This window comes from Coregonus clupeaformis, chromosome 13 (assembly GCF_020615455.1).
Source record: "Coregonus clupeaformis isolate EN_2021a chromosome 13, ASM2061545v1, whole genome shotgun sequence".
NCBI classification, from domain to species: domain Eukaryota; kingdom Metazoa; phylum Chordata; class Actinopteri; order Salmoniformes; family Salmonidae; genus Coregonus; species Coregonus clupeaformis.
This window is the reverse complement of record NC_059204.1, coordinates 40,418,051-40,440,526: the sequence shown is the minus strand read 5'-3', so window position 1 is coordinate 40,440,526 and position 22,476 is coordinate 40,418,051. Positions and strand designations below refer to the sequence as shown.

At 46.0% G+C, this 22,476-nt stretch overlaps 1 pseudogene; it reads left to right on the top strand.

Annotated features, from left to right (window-relative positions):
- Window positions 1-1,173: 1,173 nt before the first annotated feature.
- On the top strand, window positions 1,174-21,457 carry LOC121578975 (annotated as a pseudogene).
- Window positions 21,458-22,476: the final 1,019 nt, after the last annotated feature.

Sequence of the window (22,476 nt, the reverse complement as noted above, 5' to 3'; positions counted from 1 at the left end):
TGAGTAGGATGGTCCTCCCCTCCCTCTGTCACGACTTCCTCCGAAGCTGCCTCCTCTCCTTGTTCGGGCAGGCTTCGGCGTTTGTCGTCACCGGCCTTCTAGCCACTGCCGCTCCTCATCTCATAATTCCATTTGTTTTGTCTTGTTTATTACACACACCTACTTCATATCCCTTCATCAGTACCTGTATAAGTGTTCCCTCTGCCCCCTTGTCTTTGTGTGTGATTGTTTATTGTGGAGGTTAGTTTAGCTCGGTGGAGCTCCTTGTATTTTGTTTCGCCGGGATATTTCACCCGTGTGCCATTTTGTTTCCCAGTGCGCCTGATTTACGCACTGAAGTGTTTGACGCATTGCTGCATATCGCTGTGTTTTCGGAATAAACCCTTTTATTCTGTGATTTACCCTCCTGCGCCTGACTCCTTCAAAATCCCTCACCACACCCTCCTCTGAGGAGCCTCTACTGATGCATACATGTTTTGATTTACAGTCCTACTTCTATCACAGTAGCTTTGATCATGGTTATTATTGGGTTATTAATTATAACCTGTTCAGGTTATTGATAGTTAGCAGTAGAGTACAGGTACTTTATGTAGAGATATATAATTTGCTGTTTGAACAGGTTGTATGGTTACCCTTTACTCTATGAACTAATTCAAAACCACAGTTTCCTCAGAGAAGGTCCTGCACACTTTTAGGACAGCTGTTTGTCCTGACCATGTGACCTAACCAGGAGAAACTCCTGGCCCTAACTTATGCCCATAATTAATTTCCCTCTCAGATGACTTTGACTGACATAAAGTCATCCCCCCCAAATGTCACCATAACTCAGAACACGTTGAGCTGTGTGGCCATTAAACAAAATGATTGACATGTGTATGGGCAGATTTGAATGAATGGGGTGTGAGTGTGTGTTGTATATCAATTGCTGCATAAACCTTCTGGTAAACTACAGCCAATCATATCTGAGGATGAGGAAGGCCTCCTTATTAGGCTGCCTGCTGTTCTTAGTGCATTTCAACATCTGACTCATGTGATGTGGGAATGACAAGTCCTGGCCAATCCTATAACACTGCTTTGCATAGAGGGGAGTCATTAATAAGTTTAGTGAAGGAAATGCTGTAATGCTGACAGACTGCTGAATGGTGATGACACAGAATAAGTGACAGACAAGTGTGAAGGTACCAGAGCAGTATTAAATAAGGAGCTATTTCTATAGAGTTAGCATGGGGTCTATATGGTGGCAGCCTTGGGGTGCTGCTGTGTGCATTTCCCTCTGGGTGCAATGGGCCTGGTGTTGTGGAGGACTTTAACCGTGTGGAGCGCTGTAAGGAGTCTCTACATGGTCAGCCCACCACAGGGCTACCTGGGGGGCAGCAACCTGAAGAGGATCTGCCAGGTCCTGGAGGACAAGCCCCGATTTGTCACCCTCTATGACCCCCGCAGACACATGCCCCTCTACTCTTCCTACACCTTCTAACGGTCTAACGGGGAGAAAAGCATGGATCAGCCCTGGATGTACGAGCCAGAGGTGAGTTAAGGTCTGGGGACAGAGAGAAGGAGAGGGAAGCTGATCATTGTAAGAGCTGTTCCCCCCCAGTGTGACAATTCACATTTCTATAACTTAAATTGTGTTCTTATATGAAGAACACTATTCTGGTCCCTTAGATATGGACTTGCGCGATATACAAACTAAAGCTCACCGTCTTGATCAGAGAATGTGTGAGCCTTTGTTTCGCCCACATGTTCCATAACTCACTATCTTCCTTTAGTACTAGCATTAATCACCGCAATAAATATAGAGCTCTTTAATTTCACCTAATTACAACAGTAGGTTATAATTTAAAAGATAGCTAGTAGACTGGTAGACAGTCGGGCACTGCTTTCCCGCAGTTCTGTTAACGGCGGCAAGGGTAGGTGTTCGGCTACAGATTCTAAGTTGCTCGGGTAAGCAGGTGCATGGGGTTGCTCTGCTAGTGATTCCAAACAGATGGGAATGAAATCAAGAAGCCCTTTTGTTAAAGAAACAGAAAATGTCACACAGTATACAGTCTGATAAATAAAATCTTTGACTTAAAAAAAGAAAAAGATTATTGAAACACTGAGTTTTCATCATTCCTGAAATGTTAAATCTGTGCACCCTGTACAAAACAATCTGTATCAATAGGCACCTGCCCTCTCTCTCTCTCGCTCTGTCTCTCTGCCTCCCTTCCTCACTCTCTCTCTCTCTCTCTCTCTCTCTCTCTCTCTCTCTCTCTCTCTCTCTCTCTCTCTCTCTCTCTCTCTCTCTCTCTATCAATTCAAGTCAATGTAAGGGCTTTATTGGCATGGGAAACATATGTTTACATTGCCAAAGCAAGTGAAATAGATAATAAACCAAAGTGAAATAAACAATAAAAAATTACACTCACAAAAGTACCAAAAGAATAAAGACATTTGAAGTGTCATATTATGTCTATATACAGAGATGTAATGATGTGCAAATAGTTAAAGTACAAAAGGGAGGGAAAAAAACAACAACATAAATATAGGTTGTATTTACAATGGTGTTTGTTCTTCACTGGTTGCCCTTTTCTTGTGGCAACAGGTCACACATCTTGCTGCTGTGATTGCACACTGTGGTATTTCACCCAATAGAGTTTATCAAAATTGGATTTGTTTTTGAATTCTTTGTAATCTGAGGGAAATATGTGTCTCTAATATGGTCATACATTTGGCAGGAGGTTAGGAAGTGCAGCTCAGTTTCCACCTCATTTTGTGGGCAGTGTGCACATAGCCTGTCTTCTCTTGAGAGCCAGGTCTGTCTTCGGCGGCCTTTCTCAACAGCAAGGCTATGCTCACTGAGTCTGTACATAATCAAAGCTTTCCTTAATTTTGGGTCAGTCACAGTGGTCAGGTATTCTGTACATTTTTACATTTTAGTCATTTAGCAGACGCTCTTATCCAGAGCGACTTACAGGAGCAATTAGGGTTAAGTGCCTTGCTTAAGGGCACATCGGCAGATTTTTCACCTAGTCGGCTCAGGGATTAGAACCAGCGACCTTTCGGTTACTGGCACAACGCTCTTACCCACTAAGCTACCTGCCGTACTCTCTGTTTAGGGCCAAATAGCATTCTAGTTTGCTCAGTTTTTTTTTTTATTCTTTCCAATGTGTCAAGTAATTATCTTTTTGTTTTCTCATTATTTGGTTGGGTCTAATTGTGTTGCTGTCCTGGGGCTCTATGGGGTCTGTTTGTGTTTGTGAACAGAGCCCCAGGACCAGCTTGCTTAGGGGGCTCTTCTCCAGGTTAATTTCTCTGTAGGTGATGGCTTTGCTATGGAAGGTTTGGGAATCTCTTCCTTTTAGGTGGTTGTACAATTAAACAGCTCTATTCTGGATTTTGATCATTAGCGGGTATCGGTTCTGCACTGCATGCATTATTTGGTGTTTTACGTTGTACACAGATTATATTTTTGCAGAATTCTGCATGCAGAGTCTCAATTTGGTGTTTGTCCCATTTTGTGAATTATTGGTTGGTGAGCAGTACCCAGACCTCACAACCATAAAGGGCAATGGGTTCTATAACTGATTCAAGTATTTTTACCCAGATCCTAATTGGTATGTCGAATTATATGTTCCTTTTGATGGCATAGAAGGACTTTCTTGCCTTCAATCAATCAATAAAATTGTAATTATGAAGCCCTTTTTACATCAACAGATGTCACAAAGTGCTATACAGAAACCCAGCCTAAAACCCCAAACAGCAAACAATAAAGATGTAGAAGCACGGTGGCTAGGAAAAACTCCCTAGAAAGGAAGAAACCTAGGAAGAAACCTAGAGAGGAACCAGGCTCTGAGGGGTGGCCAGGTAGTCCTGAGGCATGGTCCTAGGGTTCAGGTCCTCCGGGATGGGAGGGAGAGAGGGAGAGAGGGAGAGAGGGAGAGAGAGAGTCTCTCAGATCGTTCACAGCTTTGTGGAAGTTACCTGTGGCGCTGATGTTTAGGCCGAGGTATGTATAGTTTTTTGTGTGCTCTAGGGCAATGGTGTATAGATGGAATTTGTATTTGTGGTCCTGGCAACTGGACCTTTTTTGGAACACCATTATTTTTGTCTTACTGAGATTTATCGTCAGGGCCCAGGTCTGTCTTACTGAGATTTACAGTCAGGGCCCAGGTCTGACAGAATCTGTGCAGAAGATCTACAGTGGGGAGAACAAGTATTTGATACACTGCCGATTTTGCAGGTTTTCCTACTTACAAAGCATGTAGAGGTCTGTAATTTTTTATCATAGGTACACTTCAACTGTGAGAGACTGAATCCAGAAAATCACATTGTATGATTTTAAAGTAATTCATTTGCATTTTATTGCATGACATAAGTATTTGATCACCTACCAACCAGTAAGAATTCCAGCTCTCACAGACGTGTTAGTTTTTCTTTAAGAAGCCCTCCTGTTCTCCCTTCATTACCTGTCTTAACTGCACCTGTTTGAACTCGTTACCTGTATAAAAGACACCTGTCCACACACTCAATCAAACAGACTCCAACCTCTCCACAATGGCCAAGACCAGAGAGCTGTGTAAGGACATCAGGGATAAATTTGTAGACCTGCACAAGGCTGGGATGGGCTACGGGACAATAGGCAAGCAGCTTGGTGAGAAGGCAACAACTGTTGGCGCAATTATTCGATAATGGAAGAAGTTCAAGATGACGGTCAATCACCCTCGGTCTGGGGCTCCATGCAAGATCTCACCTCGTGGGGCATCAATGATCATGAGGAAGGTGAGGGATCAGCCCAGAACTACACGGCAGGACCTGGTCAATGACCTGAAGAGAGCTGGGACCACAGTCTCAAAGAAAACCATTAGTAAACACTACGCCATCATGGATTAAAATCCTGCAGCGCACGCAAGGTCCCCCTGCTCAAGCCAGCGCATGTCCAGGCCCGTCTGAAGTTTGCCAATGACCATCTGGATGATCCAGAGGAGGAATGGGAGAAGGTCATGTGGTCTGATGAGACAAAAATAGAGCTTTTTGGTCTAAACTCCACTCGCCGTGTTTGGAGGTAGAAGAAGGATGAGTACAACCCCAAGAACACCATCCCAACCGTGAAGCATGGAGGTGGAAACATCATTCTTTGGGGATGCTTTTCTGCAAAGGAGACAGGACGACTGCACCGTATTGAGGGGAGGATGGATGGGACCATGTATCGCAAGATCTTGGCCAACAACCTCCTTCCCTCAGTAAGAGCATTGAAGATGGGTCGTGGCTGGGTCTTCCAGCATGACATCGACCCGAAACACACAACCAGGGCAACTAAGGAGTGGCTCCGTAAGAAGCATCTCAAGGTCCTGGAGTGGCCTAGCCAGTCTCCAGACCTGAACCCAATAGAAAATCTTTGGAGGGAGCTGAAAGTCCGTATTGCCCAGCGACAGCCCCCGAAACCTGAAGGATCTGGAGAAGGTCTGTATGGAGGAGTGGGCCAAAATCTCTGCTGCAGTGTGTGCAAACCTGGTCAAGACCTACAGGAAACGTATGATCTCTGTAATTGCAAACAAAGGTTTCTGTACCAAATATTAAGTTCTGCTTTTCTGATGTATCAAATACTTATGTCATGCAATAAAATGCAAATTAATTACTTAAAAATCATACAATGTGATTTTCAGGATTTTTGTTTTAGATTCCGTCTCTCACAGTTGAAGTGTACCTATGATAAAAATTACAGACCTCTACATGCTTCGTAAGTAGGAAAACCTGCAAAATCGGCAGTGTATCAAATACTTGTTCTCCCCACTGTAGGTGCTGCTGTACCTAGACCCTCCTTGGTTGGGGACAGAAGCACCAGATCATCAGCAAACAGTAAACATTTGACTTCAGATTCTAGTAGGGTGAGGCCGGGTGCTGCAGACTGTTCTAGTGCCCTCGCCAATTCGTTGATATATATGTTGAAGAGGGTGTGGCTTAAGCTGTGTGCTTTTTGCCAATTTTAACTGCACACCTGTTGTTTGTGTACATGGATTGTATACTGTAATGTCGTATGTTTCCCCCCCAACACCACTTTCCATCAATTTGTATAGCAAATTAAGTCTAAGCTTTTTTTAAATCAACAAAGCATGAGAAGACTTTGCCTTTGTTTTGGTTTGTTTGTTTGTAAATTAGGGTGTGCGGGGTGAATAAATGGTCTGTCGTACGGTAATTAGGTAAAAAGCCAATTTGACATTTGCTCACTACATTATTTTAGCTGAGGAAATGTACAAGTCTGCTGTTAATGATAATGCAGAGAATTTACCCAAGGTTGCTGTTTACCCATATCCCACGGTAGTTATTGGGGTCAAATTTGTCTCCAATTTTGTGGATTGGGGTGATCAGTCCTTGGTTCCAAATATTGGGGAGTATGCCAGAGCTGAGGATGATGTTAAAGTTATGTTTAGTTAATTGGAATTTGTGGTCTGTATATTTTATCATTTCATTTAGAATACCATCAACCCCACAGGCCTTTTTGGGTTGGAGGGTTTGTATTTTGTCCTGTAGTTCATTCAATGAAATTGGAGAATCCAATGGGTTCTGGTAGTCTTTAATAGTTGATTCTAAGATTTGTATTTGATCATGTACAGTGAGGGAAAAAAGTATTTGATCCCTTGCTGATTTTGTACGTTTGCCCACTGACAAAGAAATGATCAGTCTATAATTTTAATGATAGGTTTATTTGAACAGTGAGAGACAGAGTAACAACAAAACTATCCAGAAAAACGCATGTCAAAAATGTTATTTAATTGATTTGCATTTTAATGAGGGAAATAAGTATTTGACCCCCTCTCAATCAGAAAGACCTCTGGCTCCCAGGTGTCTTTTATACAGGTAACGAGCTGAGATTAGGAGCACACTCTTAAAGGGAGTGCTCCTAAGCTCAGCTTGTTACCTGTATAAAAGACACCTGTCCACAGAAGCAATCAATCAATCAGATTCCAAACTCTCCACCATGGCCAAGACCAATGAGCTCTCCACGGATGTCAGGGACAAGATTTTAGACCTACACAAGGCTGGAATGGGCTACAAGACCATCGCCAAGCAGCTTGGTGAGAAGGTGACAACAGTTGGTGCGATTATTCGCAAATGGAAGAAACACAAAAGAACTGTCAATCTCCCTCGGCCTGGGGCTCCATGCAAGATCTCACCTCGTGGAGTTGCAATGATCATGAGAACGGTGAGGAATCAGCCCAGAACTACACGGGAGGATCTTGTCAATGATCTCAAGGCAGCTGGGACCATAGTCACCAAGAAAACAATTGGTAACACACTACGCCGTGAAGGACTGAAATCCTGCAGCGCCCGCAAGGTCCCCCCTGCTCAAGAAAGCACATATAAAGGGGCCGTCTGAAGTTTGCCAATGAATATCTGAATGATTCAGAGGAGAACTGGGTGAAAGTGTTGTGGTCAGATGAGACCAAAATTGAGCTCTTTGGCATCAACTTAACTCGCCGTGTTTGGAGGAGGAGGAATGCTGCCTATGACCCCAAGAACACCATCCCTACCGTCAAACATGGAGGTGGAAACATTATGCTTTGGGGTTGTTTTTCTGCTAAGGGGACAGGACAACTTCACCGCATCAAAGGGACGATGGACGGGGCCATGTACCGTCAAATCTTGGGTGAGAACCTCCTTCCCTCAGCCAGGGCATTGAAAATGGTTCGTGGATGGGTATTCCAGCATGACAATGACCCAAAACACACGGCCAAGGCAACAAAGGAGTGGCTCAAGAAGAAGTACATTAAGGTCCTGGAGTGGCCTAGCCAGTCTCCAGACCTTAATCCCATAGAAAATCTGTGGAGGGAGCTGAAGGTTCGAGTTGCTAAACGTCAGCCTCGAAACCTTAATGAAGATCCGCAACGAGGAGTGGGACAAAATCCCTCCTGAGATGTGTGGAAACCTGGTGGCCAACTACAAGAAACATCTGACCTCTGTGATTGCCAACAAGGGTTTTGCCACCAAGTACTAAGTCATGTTTTGCAGAGGGGTCAAATACGTATTTCCCTCATTAAAATGCAAATCAATTTATAACATTTTTGACATGCGTTTTTCTGGATTTTTTAGTTGTTATTCTGTCTCTCACTGTTCAAATAAACCTACCATTACAATTATAGACTGATCATGTCTTTGTCAGTGGGCAAACGTACAAAATCAGCAGGGGATCAAATACTTTTTTCACTCACTGTATATGTTTTTGCTGTTTGTTCTTTGTTATAAGGCCAAAAAGATTGGAGAAGGGGTTTATTCATACATCTCCGTTTTGGATAGATAACTCTTCGTGTTGTTGTTTGTTTAGAGTTTTCCAATTTTCCCAGAAGTGGTTAGATTCTATGGATTCTTTAATTACATTGAGCTGATTTCTGACGTGCTGTTCCTTCCTTTTTCATAGTGTATTTCTGTATTGTTTTAGTGAAGGCATAGGCTCAGGTTTTCTGAGTCTATGTTTTTGGTTGGTTGGTTTCTCAATTTCTTTCTTAGTTTTTTGCATTCTTCATCAAACCATTTGTCATTGTTGTTAATTTTCGGTTGTCTGCTTTACATTTTTAGAAGCTGAGAGGTCAAATATACTGTTTAGGTTTTCTACTGCCAAGTTCACACCTTCATTATTACAGTGAAACATTTTGTCCAGGAAATTGTCTAGAAGGGATTGAATTTGTTGTTGCCTAATAGTTTTTTGCTAGATTTCCACACTACTTTCCTTCCATCTTTAGCATTTCTTAATATTATTCAGTTCCTTTGGCTTTGATTCCTCATGATTGAGCATAGCTCGGTTCAAGTAGAGTGTGATTTTGATGTGATCTGATAGGGGTACCAGTGGACTGACTGTGAACGCTCTGAGAGACTCTGGGTTGAGGTCAGTGATAAAGTAGTCTACAGTACTACTGCTAAGACATGAGCTATATGTGTACCTACCGTAGGAGTCCCCTCGAAGCCTACCATTGACTATGTACATACCCAGCATCCGATAGAGCTGAAGGAGTGGTGACCTGTTTTTGTTGGTTATGTTGTCGTAGTTGTGTCTAGAGTGTCATATGGGGGAGGGAATGCTGTCACCTCCAGATAGGTGTTTGTCCCCCTGTGTGCTGAGGGTGTCAGGTTCTTAGGTCGCCACAGACTAGTACATGACCCTGTGCCTGGAAATGGTTGATCTCCGCCTTTAAGATGGAGAAGCTGTCATCGTTAAAGTATGGGGATTCTATTGGGGGGATATAGGTAGCACACATGAGGACATGTTTCTCTGTTGAGATAATTTCCTTATTAATTTCTAGCCAGATGTAAAATGTTCCTGTTTTGACTAATTTAATAGAGTGGGTTAGGTCTGCTCTATACCAAATTAGCATACCCCCTGAGTCTCTTCCCTGTTTCACACCTGGTAGTTTGGTGGATGGGACTACCAGCTCTCTGCAACCTAGAGGGCAACCAGTGGGTCTGTCTCCTTTATACCATGTTTCTTGTAGGATGACAATGTCTGTATTTCCAATTTCTTTGATGAAGTCTGGGATCCTGCTCTTTAGGCCAAAGGCAGATGACCTCAGACCTTCTATATTCCAGGATGAGATAGTAAAAGCTTTGTATTCCATAGTGTCTAGTGTTGTTTTTGTGTGGTTTAGGCCCGGACCATCACAGCAGGTGTGAGCAGAGCATGTTGAGCATCTGATACATACCTCATAGGTTGCAGGATGGTGCTTGGGCGGGTGTAATAGTGGGGGTTGGGCCTGTTGCTCTGCTAATGGCCTGGGCATACAGTGAGGGAAAAAAGTATTTGATCCCCTGCTGATTTTGTACGTTTGCCCACTGACAAAGACATGATCAGTTTATAATTTTAATGGTAGGTTTATTTGAACAGTGAGAGTGTCACGCCCTGGCTCTAGGGACTATTTTATGTTGAGCCAGGGTGTGTAGAGTCTATGTTTGGTGTTCTTTGTTTCAGTTTCTAGTTCATGTGTATCTATGTTGGCCGGGGTGGTTCTCAATCAGAGGCAACGAGAATCAGCTGTTGCTTGTTGTCTCTGATTGGGAACCATACTTAGGCAGCCTGTTTGGCACAGTGTATTGTGGGATCTTGTTCCGTGTTGGTTTATGTTACCGAGGACTTCACGTATCGTTTTTTTGTTTTGTTCGTGTGGTGAATAATAAATAAAGTATGTATTCATATCACGCTGCGCATTGGTCCACTCCTTTCGACGATCGTGACAGAAGATCCCACCAAAACAGGACCAAGCAGCGTGTTTCGGAGCTAACGCCGGGTAAGGAGATGGAGAACTTGGCGATGGCCCAGGTGGATCAATGGTGGTCCTGGGAGGACATGTTCGAGGGCAGAGGACCATGGGCAAAGGTTAAAGCCTTGGCGAGAGAGGAGGTACGGCGCCAACAGTGTCGTCGTCGGACAGGCGAGAGGCAACCCCAATACATTTTTAGGGGGGGGCACATGGCATGGACGACGGGGCTGCTGGAGGCAGATAAGGGGCGAGTTTGTGGACGAGGAGAGAAGGCCACCGGGTTACGGGAGCCATTGGTGATTAGAGGGAGGGAAAGTGTAGAGGCACGGCGAGAGGTACTGAAGTGTGTTGCCAGTCCGGTCCGGCCCGTTCCTGATCCCCGTATAAGGCCAGCGGTGTGTGTTCCCAGTGTGGTCCGGCCTGTTCCTGTCCCTCGCACCAAGCCTGTGATGCGCGTCGCCAGCCCGGTCCGGCCTGTTCCTGCCCCTCGCACCAAGCCTATGGTGCGCGTCGCCAGCCCGGCCCGACCTGTTCCTGTCCCTCGCACCAAGCCTCTGGTGCGCGTCGCCAGCCCGGTCCGGCCTGTTCCTGCCCCTCGCACCAAGCCAATGGTGCGCGTCGCCAGCCCGGCCCGGCCTGTTCCTGCTCCCGCACCAAGCCAATGGTGCGCGTCGCCAGCCCGGCTCGGCCTGTTCCTGCCCCTCGCACCAAGCCTCTGGTGCGCGTCGCCAGCCCGGCCCGGCCTGTTCCTGCTCCCCGCACCAAGCCAATGGTGCGCGTCGCCAGCCCGGCTCGGCCTGTTCCTGCCCCTCGCACCAAGCTAATGGTGTGCGTCGCCAGCCCGGCCCGGCCTGTTCCTGCTCCCCGTACCAAGCCAATGGTGCGTGTCGTCAGTCCGGTCCGGCCTGTTCCTGCTCCCCGCACCAAGCCTGTCCACGCACCAAGCCAATGGTGCGTGTCGTCAGTCCGGTCCGGCCTGTTCCTGCTCCCCGCACCAAGCCTGTGGTGCGCGTCGCCAGCCCGGTCCGGCCCGTTCCTGCTCCCCGCACCAAGTCAGTGGTGCGTGTCATCAGTCCGGTCCAGCCTGTTCCTGCTCCCCGCACCAAGCCTGTGGTGCGCGTCGCCAGCCCGGTCCGGCCTGTTCCTGCTCCCCGCACCAAGCCAGGGGTGCGCGTCGTCAGCCCGGTCCGGCCCATTCCTGCTCCCTGCACCAAGCCTGTGGTGCGCATCGTCAGCCCGGTCCGGCCCGTTCCTGCTCCCCGCACCAAGCCAGGGGTGCGCATCGTCAGCCCGGTCCGGCCCATACCTGCTGCCCGCACCAAGCCAGGGGTGCGCGTCGTCAGCCCGGTCCGGCCCATTCCTGCTCCCCGCACCAAGCCTGTGGTGCGCATCGTCAGCCCGGTCCGGCCCGTTCCTGCTCCCCGCACCAAGCCAGGGGTGCGCGTCGTCAGCCCGGTCCGGCCCATTCCTGCTCCCCGCACCAAGCCTGTGGTGCGCGTCGTCAGTCCGGCACAGCCCGTGCCCGTTTCACCGGTGCCTGGTCAGGTACCGGTCAGCTGCTCCACACCGGAGCCTAAGCAATCCGCTCCACCGATGTCCAGTCCAGCTCCAGCCAGCGGGACCAGACCAGGGGCACTACGGGGGGGTTATTAGAGGGTGGTGGTCACGCCCGGAGCCGGATCCGTCTCCGAGGAGGAATGCCCACCCGGCCCTCCCCTGTTCGGTTTATGTTTGGCGCGGTCGCAGTCCGCGCCTTTGGGGGGGGGGTACTGTCACGCCCTGGCTCTAGGGACTCTTTTATGTTGAGCCAGGGTGTGTAGAGTCTATGTTTGGTGTTCTTAGTTTCAGTTTCTAGTTCATGTGTATCTATGTTGGCCGGGGTGGTTCTCAATCAGAGGCAACGAGAATCAGCTGTTGCTTGTTGTCTCTGATTGGGAACCATACTTGGGCAGCCTGTTTGGCACAGTGTATTGTGGGATCTTGTTCCGTGTTGGTTTATGTTACCGAGGACTTCACGTATCGTTTTGTTGTTTTGTTCGTGTGGTGAATAATAAATAAAGTATGTATTCATATCACGCTGCGCATTGGTCCACTCCTTTCGACGATCGTGACAGAGAGACAGAATAACAACTAAAACATCCTGAAAAACGCATGTAAAAAATGTTATGAATTGATTTGCATTTTAATGAGGGAAATAAGTATTTGACCCCTCTGCAAAACATGACTTAGTACTTGGTGGCAAAACCCTTGTTGGCAATCACAGAGGTCAGAAGTTTCTTGTAGTTTGCCACCAGGTTTGCACACATCTCAGGAGGGATTTTGTTCCACTCCTCTTTGCAGATCTTCTCCAAGTCATTAAGGTTTCGAGGCTGAAGTTTGGCAACTCGAACCTTTCACCCAGTTCTCCTCTGAATCATTCAGATGTTCATTGGCAAACTTCAGACTTCCCTGTATATGTGCTTTCTTGAGCAGGGGGACCTTGCGGGCGCTGCAGGATTTCAGTCCTTCACGGCGTAGTGTGTTACCAATTGTTTTCTTGGTGACTATGGTCCCAGCTGCCTTGAGATCATTGACAAGATCCTCCCGTGTAGTTCTGGGCTGATTCCTCACCGTTCTCATGATCATTGCAACTCCACGAGGTGAGATCTTGCATGGAGCCCCAGGCTGAGGGAGATTGACAGTTCTTTTGTGTTTCTTCCATTTGCGAATAATCGCACCAACTGTTGTCACCTTCTCACCAAGCTGCTTGGCGATGGTCTTGTAGCCCATTCCAGCCTTGTGTAGGTCTACAATCTTGTCCCTGACATCCTTGGAGAGCTCTTTGGTCTTGGCCATGGTGGTGAGTTTGGAATCTGATTGATTGATTGCTTCTGTGGACAGGTGTCTTTTATACAGGTAACAAGCTGAGATTAGGAGCACTCCCTTTAAGAGTGTGCTCCTAATCTCAGCTCATTACCTGTATAAAAGTCACCGGGATAGCCAGAAATCTTTCTGATTGAGAGGGAGCCAAATACTTATTTCCCTCATTAAAATGCAAATCAATTTATAACAATTTATTTTTCTGGATTTTTTGGTTGTTATTCCGTCTCTCACTGTTCAAATAAACCTACCATTAAAATTATAGACTGATCATTTCTTTGTCAGTGGGCAAACGTACAAAATCAGCAGGGGATCAAATACTTTTTCCCCTCACTGTATGTCCTGCTGTTAAAATTAAGTTGCTTACGTTCCCCTCTTTAGCAGTCAGAAAATAATGTCTCTGGATTGTCCTTGAGGATCTTTTTTTTTTTTACTTATTCCGTGCAGTGTTGAGGTCCTTGCCGCAGGGGCGGGGGGCATGGGGTGGGCAGAAGGGGCATAGGTCTGATATGGGGGGGCCTATATAGGGTGTGCCAGGGTTTGCTTGGGGTGGTCTTAACTGCTTGGGGTGTGGCTGGTTATGCTGTGGTTTGGGTGTAGGTCCTCTTGGTGTGGGTTCTCTCGGTGCAGGTCCTTCAGCAGGGGATCTTGCAGGTCTGTGAAGGTGTCATGCTGGTCTAGGCGGGGTGTCCGTTGCTCTGTTGCGCCTGTGTGATGTGCAGGGTCTATGGTTGAGGTTGACGTCCTTCAGGGTCCTGGCAAAAGTTGGGATTGCTGTCTTGTAGAGGTGGACCTGGTCGTAAAGGCTGTTCAAGTCCAGGGTGGAGTGGTTGGCCAGGTAGACATTAGGTTTTGAGGCACAGTCTCGCCAAATGCTTGCATTCACCCGCTGTATGGTGGCAGGGTGAAAGTATTTTCATGGTAGCAGGGTGGAGATAACCACTTGTGCATTGGGGAAAGTGGAAGAAGCTTTTTCAATCACTACCTTGAGTGCTGTGGCCACCCTTTCCTGCTGGGCCCTCAGGTCATTTGTGCCTGTGTGAATTATGATGTGGCTGGGGGACCCTAGTCTGTCCTCTGACAACAACTCCAGGGCATGCCTAGTGTTTGGGCACCAGAGTTTAGCCACTTTGTGTTAGGGAAAAAGTTTATCCTCTTGAATGTATTTGCCATTTGAGTCAATGAGGAGCACAATCTCTGGCTTTTGCGTGTCCTCAGTGGATGTGTGGGGGTTGTCAAGAGGGCTATCAGGGGAGCTGACAGGGGGGCTGTTAGGAGGGGGTGGGGTCTGTTGGGTTGGTGGGTCCTGTGTTCTCTGTCCCATTGTGGTGTTGATGTTGTGGTCCGGGTCTGAGGTGGGCTGTTCTGCTGGCTTCTCTGGGGAGTGTCCTGCTCTCTGTCACACCTTAGCTTTCTCACCTCTTCTTTCAGTGCCATGTGTGCCTCTTTAAGTTCTCTCTTCTCAGTCCGTAGATTAGCCAGCTGTCTTAGACGGCCGGCCATCTCCACCTTCTGCCCTCCGGGTCTTGTTTGGGGGTCTGTTTTGTGGGTTTGTTCTGTCTGGATTGTGTGGACTAGCTCTCTGAGCTCCACCATGTCTCTCTCCAGCTCTGTGAATGTATCCCTCTCAATGATTGAGGAGCAGTGCAGTTGTGGGTCCTGGGTGTGTTCAGTTCTGGGGGCTTGACTATCCTCGTTTGCAGGACAGTTTGAAGAGGTGTGATCAGACTCACTCAGGATGGGGGAGTCGTTACAGAGAGGGAGCTTTTCCTGCTGTGCTGTCTCTTTGATCCTGTAAAAGTCCTGCTGGAACTGCATGAGGATGCCCTGAACCATTACTGTTCCAGACTTGTAGACGTTGACAGAGGTTGTTTCAATTTCCTCAATGTATAGTATTCTGTGTTTCCACCCTGGGCCAATACCCTCTCTCGACATAGGGGTAGTGTGCTCTTATAGCACTGTGCCATGCCAGGGGATGGTCTGTATGGAAAATTAAGTTGCTTACGTTCCCCTCTTTAGCAGTCAGCAAATAGTGTCTCTGGATTGTCCTTGAGGATCTTTTTTTTTATTTTGACTTATTCCGTGCAGTGTTACTTTTAATATCCATGGGGTACTTTATTGTAATGACCTCTACACAGGGATAAGCCATGGGTGCTTCAAAGGCCTCTGCATTTGGGTAGGGGTGGCTGTGGAACTCTCCAGCCATTGTTAGGCTCAAGAGTTTTCACCCCTCTCACTTCACACTTCCGTGCTAATTGAAGTTGCAGCCAGTTCAGTTCAGTTCTGTCCTAGCAGTTTGGTAGCTTAGTAGCCTTATTTATTAAGCTTTATATAACAAAATTACCTAGAGATTATTGTCTTTTACTTTTTGGCTTCAGAAGTACAGTTGAAGTCGGAAGTTTACATACACTTAGGTTGGAGTCATTAAAACACGTTTTTCAACCACTCCACAAATGTCTTGTTAACAAACCATAGTTTTGGCAAGTCGGTAAGGACATCTACTTTGTGCATGACACAAGCAATTTTTTCAACAATTGTTTACAGACAGATTATTTCACTTATAATTCACTGTATCACAATTCCAGTGGGTCAGAAGTTTATATACACTAAGTTGACTGTGCCTTTAAATAGCTTGGAAAATTCCAGAAAATGATGTCATGGCTTTAGAAGCTTCTGATAGGCTAATTTACATTATTTGAGTCAATTGGAGGTGTACCTGTGGATGTATTTCAAGGCCTACCTTCAAACTCAGTGCCTCTTTGGTTGACATCATGGGAAAATCAAAAGTATCTTATGATAAGCTGTAGACCACACTATTAACCAAGAGAGTTTTCATCTATATTTTTCATAGCTGTCTATTTACCACCACATGCTGGCATTAAGATTGCACTCAATGAGCTGTATAAGGCCATAACTAAACAGGAAAACGCTCATCCAGAGGCAGCGCTCCTAGTGGCCGGGGACTTTAATGCAGGGAAACTTAAATCCGTTCTACCTAATTTCTACCAGCATGTTAAATGTGCAACCAGAGGAGAAAAAAACACTAGACCACCTTTACTCCACACACAGAGACGCATACAAAGCTCTCCCTCGCCCTCCATTTCACAAATCTGAACATAACTCTATCCTCCTGATTCCTGCTTATAAGCAAAAACTAAAGCAGGTAGCACCAGTGACTCGGTTAATAAAAAAGTGGTCAGATGACGCAGATGCTAAGCTACAGGACTGTTTTGCTAGCACAGGCTGGAACATGTTCCGGAATTCTTCGGAGAGCATTGAGGAGTACACCACATCAGTTACTGGCTTCATCAATAAGTGCATCGATGACGTCGTCCCCAGAGTGACCGTACGTACATACCCCAACCAGAAGCCATGGATTACAGGCAACATCCGCACTGAGCTAAAGGGTAGAGCTGCCGCTTTCAAGGAGCGGGACTCTAACCCGGATGCTTATAAGAAATCCCGCTATGCCCTCCGACGAACCATAAAACAGGCAAAGAGTCAATACAGGACTAAGACTGAATCATACTACACCGGCTCTGACACTCGTAGGATGTGGCAGGGCTTGAAAACTCTTACAGACCACAGCCGCGAGCTGCCTAGTGACACAAGCCTACCAGATGAGCTATACCACTTCTATGCTCGCTTCGAGGCAAGCAACACTGAAGCATGCATGAGAGCACCAGCTGTTCCGGATGACTATGTGATCACGCTCTCTGTAGCCGATGTGAGTAAGACTTTTAAGCAGGTCAACATTCACAAGGCCACATGGCCAGACGGATTACCAGGACGTGTACTCCGAGCATGTGCTGACCAACTGGCAAGTGTCTTCACCGACAATTTCAACATGTCCCTGACTGAGTCTGTAATACCAACATGTTTGAAGCAGACCACCATAGTCCCTGTGCCCAAGGACACTAAGATAACCTGCCTAAATGACTACCGACCCGTAGCACTGACGTCTGTAGCCATGAAGTGTTTTGAAAGGCTGGTCATGGCTCACATCAACACCATTATCCCAGAAACCCTAGACCCACTTCAATTTGCATACCGCCCCAACAGATCCACAGATGATGCAATCTCTATTGCACTCCACACTGCCCTTTCCCACCTGGACAAGAGGAACACCTACGTGAGAATGCTATTCATTGACTAAAGCTCAGCGTTCAACACCATAGTGCCCTCAAAGCTCATCACTAAGCTAAGGATCCTGGGACTAAACACCTCCCTCTGCAACTGGATCCTGGACTTCCTGACTGGCCGCCCCCAGGTGGTAAGGGTAGGTAACAACACATCTGCCATGCTGATCCTCAACATGGGGGCCCCTCAGGGGTGCGTGCTCAGTCCCCTCTTGTACCCCCTGTTCATGCCAGGCATGATTCCAACACCATCATTAAATTTGCAGACGACGCAACAGTGGTAGGCCTGATCACCGACAATGATGACAGCCTAGACAAAGGAGATGATTGTGGACTACAGGAGAAAAAAGAGGACTGAGCACGCCCCCATTCTCATCGACTGGGCTGTAGTGGAACAGGTTGAGAGCTTCAAGTTCCTTGGTGTTCACATCACCAACGAACTATCATGGTCCAAACACACCAAGACAGTCGTGAAGAGGGCACGACAAAGCCTATTCCCTCTCAGGAGACTGAAAAGATTTGGCATGGGTCCTCAGATCCTCAAAAAGTTCTACAGCTGCACCATTGAGGGCATCCTGACTGGTTGCATCACTGCCTGGTATGGCAACTGCTCGGCCTCCGACCGCAAGGCACTACAGAGGGTAGTGCGTATGGCCCAGTACATCACTGGGGCCAAGCTTCCTGCCATCCTGGACCTCTATACCAGGCGGTGTCAGAGGAAGGCCCACAAAATTGTCAAAGACTCCAGACACCCTAGTCATAGACTGTTCTCTCTGCTACCGCACGGCAAGCGGTACCGGAGCGCCAAGTCTAGGTCCAAAAGGCTTCTCAATAGCTTCTACCCCCAAGCCATAAGACTCCTGAACAGCTAATCATGGTTACCCAGACTATTTGCACTACCCCCCCACCCCCACCCCATCTTTTTACGCTGCTGCTACTCTGTTAATTATTTATGCATAGTCACTTTAACTCTACCCACATGTACATATTACCTCAACTAGCCGGTGTCCCCGCACATTGACTCTGCACCGGTACCCCATGTATATAGCCTCCTTACTGTTATTTTATTTTACTTCTGCTATTTTTTTCTCAACACTTTGTTGTTGTTGTTGTTTTATTTTACTTTTTATTAAGAAATAAATGCATTGTTGGTTAAGGGCTGGAAGTAAGCATTTCACGGTAATGTGTACACCTGTTGTGTTCGGCGCATGTGGTAAATACAATTTTATTTAATTTTATTTGAAATTGTAGACCTCCATAAGTCTGGTTCATCCCTAGGAGCAATTTACAAATGCCTGAAGGTACCACGTTCATCTGTACAAACAATAGTACGCAAGTATAAACACCATGGGACCACACAGCCGTCATACCGCTCAGGAAGGAGATGCGTTCTGTCTCCTAGAGATGAACGTACTTTGGTGCGAAAAGTGCAAATCAATCCCAGAACAACAGGAAAGGACCTTGTGAAGATGCTGGAGGAAACAGGTACAAAAGTATCTATATCCACAGTAAAATTAGTCCTATATCGACATAACCTGAAAGGCCGCTCAGCAAGGATGAAGCCACTGCTCCAAAACCGCCATAAAAAAGCCAGACTACGGTTTGCAACTGCACATAGGGACAAAGATCACACTTTTTTGAGAAATGTCCTCTGGTCTGATGAAACAAAAATAAAACTGTTTGGCCATAATGACCATTGTTATGTTTGGAGGAAAAAGGGGGATGCTTGCAAGCCGAAGAACACCATCCCAACCATGAAGCACAGGGGTGGCAGCATCATGCTGTGTGGGTGCTTTGCTGCAGGAGGGACTGGTGCACTTCACAAAATAGATGGCATCATGAGGAAGGAAAATTATGTGGATATATTGAAGCAACATCTCAAGACATCAGTCAGGAAGTTAAAGCTTGGTCGCAAATGGGTCTTCCAAATGGACAATGACCCTAAGCATACTTCCAAAGTTGTGGCAAAATGGCTTAAGGACAACAAAGTCAAGGTAATGGATTGGCCATCACAAAGGCCTGACCTCAAGCCTATAGAAAATGTGTGGGCAGAACTGAAAAAGCGTGTGCGAGCAAGGAGGCCTACAAACCTGACTCAGTTAAACCAGCTCAGTCAGGAGGAATGGGCCAAAATTCACCCAACTTATTGTGGGAAGCTTGTGGAAGGCTACCTGAAACGTTTGACCCAAGTTAAACAATTTAAAGTCAATGCTACCAAATACTAATTGAGTGTATGTAAACTTCTGACCCACTGGGATTGTGATGAAAGAAATAAAATCTGAAATAAATCATTCTCGTTACTATTATTCTGACATTTCACATTCTTAAAATAAAGTGGTGATCCTAACTGACCTAAAACAGGGAATTTTTACTAGAATTAAATGTCAGGAATTGTGAAAAACTGAGTTTAAATGTATTTGGCTAAGGTGTATGTAAACTTCCGACTTCAACTGTAGGTTCAGACTGAACATTACTCACTCAGTTTTGTGTTGGATGGTATTTCCAGGTTCCGCTGTGTTTCTTCTGCAGGTTTTGGTTTGTAAAAAAAATGTTTTATTGATAGTCCTTGGTAGTAATAGTTCATTCAGGTAATTTTGTACAAAATCAAGGTTTTAGGTATTGAATTTTGATTTGGATTGAAGGTTTTGATGTTGAGGTTAGTATCCTGTATAAGTCCTTGCGAATAAATTCAAGTTTATCTTCATTTATCTAACTCTAATTCTATCTTTTTGCAGAAGAACTCAAGAGCCCACACTACCTCTCTCTCTCTCTCTCTCTCTCTCTCTCTCTATTTCTCTCTCTGCCTCTCTCCCTCTTTCTAGCTGGCCTCCAGTAAAGCCAGTAGTAATATGGAGCCCTTCCCCCAGTCGATTCAGATACACATGCGTCTCATGGACAGTCAGGCGGTGCTGGAGGACTTTGCAGACGTGACCCAGTACGAGAGAGGCCACCAGAACCCAGACCAGCACCAGTCTGAGCCCCTGGAAAAGGCAGCCACCTACACCCTGACCAATGTAGTGCCTTAGTTCAACACCGGCCCCTGGGCCCAGCATTTGGACCGCATCAGACAACGCCTCAACAACTACTGCTGTGGCAACACCTATGTCGACACAGGAGTCACCTCGGCCGGGAACATGATCTGGCGGGACAACCAGGACTGTGTGGGCATCCCAGAGTACATGTGGACGGCCGACTGCTGGCCAGACTACGACCACAATGCCCCCTACCTAGAGCGCTACTGCCTCCCCGTGTTTGGGGCCTACGGCCTGAATGATAGGGTCAACAATGCTGTGATGGAGGTGCCTATCAAGACCCTAGAGAACTTTCTGAAAGGACGGATGGACGTGGACAAGTACTACCTACAATGATTGTGTGCCTGATAACATGTAGCCATACTAGAAAATATTTTGTCTCTAGCTAAATGATGAAAGACATAAAAGAAAGGTTGTAGTATTGTGTTGCAGTGCAGATGTATTTATTCATACATACACTAGAAGGTGCTTCTGTCAAACTTCTGTGGTCAAATGTTTTTTTTTAAAAGACTAAATAACTGCTTTGAAGCAAACTTTTAAAGGTTATGTGATTGTGAAGAAATTCAAAATACTGATGCAACTATGTAATTTGATTTGTATTGATTGACAAAGAGTCGAATGACAAATTGTGCTGTGCTTGGTGTAAAATTATTTATCTCATTTCCTACATGCATCTATTACATCCAGGGGAGAACGACTGCCCCTCACATTGAGGATTTCAAGTTGAAGGCAGACCGCGGTACTGCAGGCATTGTTTCCAGAAAACAGGATCCCCATTATAGAGAATGGGGAAATGGCGATCTTCGTGGTCAATATTCATGGCTATATAAAAAATCATCAAACACCATGGAACCAATAATTGCTTTTATTTCACCAGATGTATGTCCTTGAACCGATTACTTTAAAATCACTCACAGACAAAGTTAAAAGGTTAATTTACCTGCTAATGGCAGCCTGCAGTACCTCGTCGGCCTTCAACTTGAGAAACTCAATGAGAGGGTGCAACACTGAGCTAGCCTGCAACGTCACTTCCTAGAGTTGCTCAAATTGTGTATCTAATGTTTCCAAAAACTCCATGTAGCAAAATGGTGACACTTCCTGATCTTCTTGCGCCACTGAGCATTCTCATAGGAAACAATGAAATGACGTCATCGATGGCTTCGTCTAAAAATATTTAGTCTATGATTACATCAGAGTAAACTTAAAATTATAATTGGGCTTCTAGACAATGCTGTAATGCAGCATCACATCACTGCTGAGACGTTAGGCCCTGAGCCACTGGCTGTGACAGAAAACCAGAACCATTAGGAATGTAGGTCAGAGGACAGGAAGGGGTTAAATGCACCCTATTGGCAGAATTGACCAGACATAAAAGGCTTTTAGATGCATCTGTCTCTTCTTTTCATTGCTAAAGCACAGCTGAGTGGTTCCTCTGTGGTTCCTCTGTCCTTGTTGGCACTTGTAGTCTTTTTGGTCTATACAAATCCCTGCAGCTATATTTATAGATCTGTATTCCTAGAACTGCAAATCATTCCCAAACAGGACAGACTATAGGCTACACATCCCTGGTATACCTGTATATGTATAGACTCCTCGCATAGGCCTGTCTGTGCTAAATTACTTTCCACACACATAAAACAGAGAAAATATCTTAAGCACAATAATAAATTAGGTCATTGAATCAATGTTAATTCAAAGCACAGGGTCGGTAGCCCCGGGTGCCACCAGATAGCATATGATAGGAAAATGTGTAGAATTGCAGGAAATGTGTTTTAAAAATGCTAAATATTTATCTCAGCCTCATGGCAAATTGTGAACAAAAGCATGAAATGAGCTATAAAACAGCAACAAAGTATCTCTGCCTCATGACAAAAATTTGTAGAATAGCATTATAAAAATGCACAGTTTTCTCTCTGCACCATGGCGCAATGTGTTGAAATGCAGTAGGTTAGCTGATTCGCCCCTCCAAAATCCCCCCCCAAGGTCTGCTAAATGATGTAAATGTAAGGTCAGTGCCCCAGGCCCCAAATGCAGAAGTCCGGTCCGGTTTCCAGGAAGGCCTACATCAATGTCATCTGATTTAGAAAAGTCCGCTGAAGAATGACAGTCTCTAATTGCATGCTCAGCATACAGTGGTAAGATAAATCAATAAGTGCATGGTAGTTTGCCAAAACACGACCCGGTTAACCTGTAATGAAAGTAACAGAACGGGGCGGGGTC